This window comes from Dermacentor andersoni, chromosome 10 (assembly GCF_023375885.2).
Source record: "Dermacentor andersoni chromosome 10, qqDerAnde1_hic_scaffold, whole genome shotgun sequence".
Classification (NCBI taxonomy): Eukaryota; Metazoa; Arthropoda; class Arachnida; order Ixodida; family Ixodidae; genus Dermacentor; species Dermacentor andersoni.
In genome coordinates, this window is record NC_092823.1 from 124,380,808 (window position 1) to 124,388,037 (window position 7,230).

General features: G+C 48.6%; 1 pseudogene; it reads right to left on the reverse strand.

Annotated features, from left to right (window-relative positions):
• Positions 1-6,640: 6,640 nt before the first annotated feature.
• On the reverse strand, positions 6,641-6,812 carry LOC126546446 (U2 spliceosomal RNA; annotated as a pseudogene).
• Positions 6,813-7,230: the final 418 nt, after the last annotated feature.

Consider the following 7,230-nt stretch of genomic DNA (forward strand, 5'->3'; position numbering starts at 1 on the left):
CTAAAGGAACGTGGTGCCTAAATTTTGGCCCGACAGATGACGTGCCTTAATGAAGTAGTGAGCTGCATCGCGGCAAAGTGCATCTGAAACGATAAATGGCGTCGTTTGGATTTGTTTTGTATACAAATTGTGCCGGTTGCAAGACTTGTGCGTGATGCTCACGTCACCCTTTTAAGATACTCGCCGCTGCCACTGGAGAGCTGGCGTTAGCGGCATTCGCATGAATTGGACAGGTGACGCGTCGCATCACATTTCCAGCGCATCGCATTCACGTAAACGGCGGCAATGCACCGGTTATAGGAGAATCGCATTGATGCCACAGGAGAGGGTATAGTTAGAGCCAGGGCATGTCGTCTCTCACGGTGCATGTAAAAAGCTGGCGCGTCGCATTGAGGGAGAGAGAGGGCAGCGGCCGTGCGTTCTCTCCTCGTAACAGACGGAACTCAAATCACTGGGAAAAAAGATTCGAGCTTGTTTCTGACGGAGGAGAAAGCGCCATACGTCTGTAAACGCTGTCGCATACTCATTACCATGACGCGCCAAAAAAATGCGATGCGTTACTAGCTATACGTTTACATGAACGCGACAATAACGTGTCGCACCCGTTTAGCGCACCGCGATAACTTTGCCCTCGTCCGAAACAAGCCGAAACCTGTTTCAGAGGATTTTCGTTCCGACGGCGAGTGAAGGAGAGCACGTGGTGCCAGGTGTCTCTCTTTTTCGATGCGACACGACATAGTGTTTACGTGTACCACGCGAGACGACTCATATGCCGTATCTAACTACCCTATTCGCCTTCCTATAGCGCACTGCATGTCGCCGCTTGCGTGAATGCTATGCGCCGGAAAAGCGATTCCTACGGTTTTCAGAGCATGCGCAGATGACTTTTATGTCTTCGTTCCTTTTTTTCGCCTCAGTGCTTCCTTCAGTTATAATGTCGGCGTTCGTGTTGTCCATTTCTCTTGTGTCCGTGTCTGCACGCCTTACCCCTTCTTTGCACCATGGATGCAAACGCCGTTACCATCGCATTCGTGAAATGAGGCGAAATTGGTGTAGAACGGTTGGCCAAAACAGGGCATGTTTACGATGCTCGCCTGTTGGCCCAAAGCGCGCTTTTGTTTGGGAACGCAACTTCAAGCACTACAGGTGCAATATGTGACTTTCTGTTTCGCTGGTCATGTCCTTATACATCTGTCCAAGCCTGCCTTTGTAGATGCCTCAGTAAAGTTTTACTGACTTTGGTCAGGGACATGAGCATCATTCGTATGCAGCGGACATTATATATTCCACCCTGTTGTATTCTACTCTATATTCTACGTTATTCTGCACAAGTGATATTATAGGATTTTGTCATACCTCACCAGAGACTCCAGATCGTATTACGGACTGACTGCTAGTACGACGTTCGCCCCCTGAGACAACTATCCCAACTGATGACACTTGTGGACTCATTTAGTTTCTTTACCCGAATGCGAAGGTAAGTGTGCAATTTGCGCAAAGTTTAGCATTTATTAGGCCGATAGAGAAAATTCGCGTAAATTCTGTGAGTACTTCATTGATCCGCGAACTCTGTGTCAAAATGGTTCTCTTATTGACCGCCGAGTAATCGTTCATATCTGATTGCGCGGATTGCGTGAATTCGCCTGGTTTTGTGATCACCGCCAAAACCTCTCCACAAAGCTGTATTTATTGATATATATTGCTGCGAGTTCTATTTGCATATAGTGTTAGGTCAAGCTTTACTTAAACAATATGACATTCGTGTGTGCGGCTATAATAGTGTTTTTGTCTGCATAGCGGGTATGAAATACAGTTGACGCGTCTGTACACACAGAACGCCTCTCTGGTCACAGTATTTTTTTCTTTTGTTTACATTACTTGCTATTTTAAAGCTTTGTTCTGATTCTTTTTCCCCCATTTCTCGCTTCGTTAGTTTTTGGCCGATTATGGCCAACGACCGGCTCCGTTTAAAGCGATAGCAATCTTAAGCTCCTCTCCCCCGCTTTGCGGATTGTCAGTGTAGGGTAGCAAACCGGTTAAACTAAACTGGCATACATATATACATATATATATATATATATATATATACGCACATACGTCTTTTTTGCAGAACACCGAAAAAAAAAAAGACGCTTTCAGAGGAAAGTTACCTCGCCTCTTTTGTGGCGTCGACCAGAATACGAAAGAGCCCTCACGCTACGAGCACCCGCATAAATTCCAACTTCGATAGCCATCCATTCATGTCACGCGGCTAGGGACGCACTGCGCGCGGCATGGCAACACTGCCGCCGACTACGCGGCCACGGGCACGGCACTTTGTACAAACAGGCTACCGCTGCGTAGTGACGCAGCTTGGACTTCGCATCGCCGCCACTGATCTACGGCACTGCCTTCCTCCAGGCTCAATCTGGGATTATATAGCGCTATTACTTGCACTGTCAGTGAATTAATTTGTCCAGTCAGTAGCAAACACATTACGCGCTCTTTGGGATAAGCTATAGACCACTGCAACTTTTTTTTACACTCGCTCGAGAGACGGTGCATGTCTTTTGTTGTTGTTGTCGCTGTTTTTGTTGCAAGGTTCGTGAAGCGTATAGACACACACATACATTTTGAAAATCCTTCTTTCCAGACGGGTTGCCGCCAAACTTTAGAGTTCGTCCTTCTTTCTAGATCAGTAACGGAACGGGTTACGCAGGCGAACGACCTTGATGCCCCTGGTGGTGCGAAAACATGGGCCACGTTTGCTCGAACCATGGGGTTTTCTGCTGCGGCGAATAAGGCTGGCGAACTGTTCTTCCCGCACACAAATTTTAAGTGTTCTTCGCACCCGCTGCAGGGTGGCTTAGTGACTATGGTGTTGCGGCTGCATGAGCTTGGGCTTGTGGGTTCGATCCCAAACGTGGCAGCCGCATTTCAATGAGGACGAAAACCAAAAACGCTCGCGTACATATGTTTGGGTTAGAGAAACCGAGCTGATCAAAGTTAATGCAGAGTGACGGCGTGCCCAATAATCGGATTGCAGTTCCCGCACGTAAGATTCCAGAATTCATTTATCATTCATTCCGCATTGGAAATCTGCTGTCTGATAGGCTGTCTGCTGACAATATCTATAAAGACGTAAGCTTATGACCTTGCAATTACTGTGCCATAAATACATAAACAAAATGAGACAAATCACATAAATGAAATTTTCTGATAAGACGAGAGAATCTATAACCGAGTGAAAGTTCGAAAGCACTCTGAATAAATCTTGTAAGGTTATGCACTGGTGAAGCGAACGGAGGGCTTATGGCTGAAGGTGGTGCGACTGTTGGCATAACTGGTGATAAAAAAAAAAACAATATTGCAGATTATTGTGGGCGTCGACTATCAGAACGTAACTGGCTTCTATAAACCCTATGTGAGCGAATGTAAGAGCAAAATGAATTATACCAGCTGTGTGCTAGACCTGTCTGCTGCTTGTCGTGTTGCAAGGTGAGAGAGGGAGCGAAAAAAAAAAAAAGACAGTTGTCTTGAGTAGTCACCTTAAATGCTTATTACGAGTGTGTATTTTCACGGTGCGCTTCGTGAAACTGCACCAACTGAGCCAACTCTGTATGCTAACAATTGCTCGTCGTTTCCGTTGGTCTTTATGCGCTGAGTGTTATTTGTTCCTGAGCAGCAAAACTGATTGTTGTCTCGCCGTTTAAGTATTCAATACATGTTTACGGTGCCAAAGAACAATGGCCCTTGGACAATGAGAAACATGCTAATTTAGTGTTTTCAACGAGGCAACTTTGTTTATTTTTTTGCTTTTTAGGCCTATAGTATGACGTAAACACTTCCACATAAGGAAGAATTGCTCCATTGAGCAAGAACATCGTCAGCTATATCCGGCTGCCGTTTGGGGTCGTAAAAGAAAAATAAGACTAAAAGCGTTAAATATATAAATAACCACGCAAAATAGTTTACCGGAAACGTTTTACTCCATTCTTTCACAACAGTAAGTGACAACGCCGTAGTTGCTGGTTGCGTGTCTTCTCAATATAGACGTCTAGGACGTTACTTTTTCGCACACCGACACGGGTGAACTGCAACGGTATAATGTACACGCATTTCGCACGCTTTGAGCAAGAAATAGTCTCGTGGCGGCGCCTTTTTTAACCACAGGCCTCCCCAGCAAAGAGAAGGTCATTCAGGGAGGCTTAATGGTTTAGCCTGCACAAGACTGGGGGCCCCTGCCGTCTGTTCATTGCGGAAGGAAGGAAAGAGAAAAGCAGAAGGCAGGGAGGCTAACCAGAATACCGTCCGGTTGGCTACCCTACACCATTGAACTGCTAATGGTGTCAATAGTGCTGAGTTACAGGGCGGCGAAATTATGTTCAGTGCGGCATGTTAACACTTATCTACTGTTTCAATAATGTGTTTGTGCAGGACACGTGAGGATTGATGCTTGATTGCCCAAAGCGGAGGTTTAAAAAGGTTCCGAGCTTTCGGTGCCATTGACCTAGTCTCGCGAGCACCTGCAGGCGGGAAAACAGACGCCGCAATTTTAAGAACCATCTGGCTGTGTTTTTCTTTTCTGTGGGTTTTCTCAAGCTCGAATAGTGGTGTAGGTTAAAGATTTGGCCATTAGCGCTTATAACCACTGGCGTTGCGATAACCCTCCATCAGGAAATCATTTAGAGCTGAGCAAGCTTTCCAATGGCTCAAAAGAGGACTATATGCAGACAAGGCCTGCCTTTCTCGAATGCCGCTCCTGTGACAAGGTCACGTGGTGAGACGCAAGAAATGGACGATGATACTCATTTCGAGCTATGGTTTTCATTATGTTGCCCCGATGATCAATACAAGGGTCTCGACCGCATACTAAAAGAGAGAGAGAGAGAGCAAGAGCGAGATCTTTCTGAAAAAAAAAAAGAGAACCTTACTTCGTCATAACAAAGGATGCAGGAAACCGCAATAAGCAGCGACCGTCCAGCGTTTGTTTGCCGAAGGTGTTAGAGCTTTAAGGCGCTTAAGGAGTTTAAGGCCATCGAACACCGCTAATGCCCCCCCCCCCTTTTTTTTTTCTTTTGTAACTTCGCAGCCCATGTGGGCACAAAGACTGACGCCCACATATAAATTCGAAATCTGGCTTTTTCAGATTAAATGCGAAGCTGTCACACGCTGGTAATTTCGTTGCGAGTTGAAACGGCGCAAATGTCGTACGACGCATAAAACACGCCGTCGGTTACATCAACCCATATGAAGCATTACCGCTTCGAGGTGCCAAGTCCCGTTTATTTAGATCAGTATGCAGATTGAACATAGTATTGAGCGATCGATTTCGGCGAGCTAGCGCTATTGAAGTTCACCTCTAAAGTACGGCACACGATCGTGTTGTTGGGTTTGGTACACATGAGAATGCTGCCCCCACGGCGGCTTTTGGCTTAAGTGCCAAAAACGCCACAGCTAGGAAGACGTTGTGGCGGGATGATGTGACTGATGGATTGATTGATTGACTGAGTTAACTTATCATGCAGGGCAATACTGGGGCTGTTAGGGAGTCTGCGCAGTGAAGCGGGGACGGGGAGGGGGGGGCGGGCGGGCTGCTCCGCGGACACATTTTGATTACCTAGGATTCTTTAACGTGCATCTACGTGCAAGTGCGCGAGCGTTTTCGAACTTCGTCCCCATCGAATTATTACGGAATCCACCACGACTGGGAAACGGAACCCCGACTTCCTGCCCAGCGCTGAACGCGATCAGCCACTTGGATAGTGCGCCTATTTACTGCCCGGCGCGTTCCCACGAAAGCTTCGTGTAGTTCCCACGAAAGGGTCGTGGTCGCCTGGGAACCACAAACACATGCGCTGCACAAAACGCGCCAGGGAAGCGGCACCACTTATACAGCCTCACCTATATAACTTAACAACGCTATGCTTCCTCGAGGCCCATCGGCAATGTGCAGCATACCTCGGAACCGGGGCAGCGAGCGGCGTCGATTCGGCTACGCGCTCTTTCTCAGCCGAGAACAGGGTAACGGCGGTAGCACGCACAGCAGTGCACTTGTAAAGAGAGTGTTGCCGCGGCGCCAATTAACAACCAACGCGCGCGGGCTGTACAAGCGACAAGTGGCGCCTCGGGTCACGTGGCGTTCCGGTGTGCGCGCGCGCGCGCATGCACTGTAAAACACATGCTACCGCCGCGCCCTCTCTCCCGCCACGACGACACTGTAATCGCCGCCTCGAGGCCTGCCCACATCCGTGACGCGGAGGAGCGGTAACGAAAGATGTATTGCCGATAACGAAGCAGTCCATTTAACGCACCGCGTTGCCCAGACGTACCTCTTTAAATGCCGCGAGCTGAGGGATCGTGCGAGCCCGTGTATAATATATCGCGCGCGTGCTTCTACGTGTCACGCGAAGGCTGTATACTGAGGCGTTGCAGCAGCCCGGCCTATTATCGAGCCCTTCGCTGCCTAATTAACGCCGCGTAGCCCGCGTACGCTCTCTGCAGTGTATAGCTGCCCCAACGGCATCACGCTCATCTCTCTGCGTGTAATGCTTCCTTCGGTGACGCCACGGGCGATAAAGAGGAGACGCGATATGAGGGGAGTGTTTTACGGCGAAGCTGTATATGGCTAGTTTCCAGCGGACCGATGTCCGTAGACCAAAAACCGTGGGCCGATACCGAAGATAGTGCAACAACGCGGGCCTACCCGCGGCGGAGGTGAAGCAGGCCAACTTGAAAAAGGAAGTTTAATTTCTTGGGTACAAATACAACCCGTGTCAGATATTAAGCTGATGAGAAGAGATACTACACTTTGACCCTCGTCGGCCACGTCTACGTTCGCACCACCCTCTCTTTGTCGGCGTTCCAAGCCCTTTGCGTTTCTCCTTTCCTTTCCTTCTGCTCTCCCCTGGTGGTGGTGGTGCCGCGGAAACGTCACGCGTGTCTAGTTTCCTCCAGCTCCTCGTGGCGGCGTTCCTGTCGTCCACGCGAATGTATATAAAAATCACCGTAAACGAGTCCGTAGCTTTGTCTGCACCTCCCCGAGGTTTGGCGTGACGGTGGTCTCGCCGAGGTGAGTGGGCCGATCCCGGAGACAGTGAAGAGCAAATTGGTGCGATCGCGGAAATGGCGTAATCGAAACAGAACCAATCCTGGAGATCGTTCGCTCAAAAGCGGCAGTACCTTGGTGGGCCAATTGTGTTGCAGACTGGCAACATATTTAACTAGCGCAAAAGAAAGATGTGACACGGA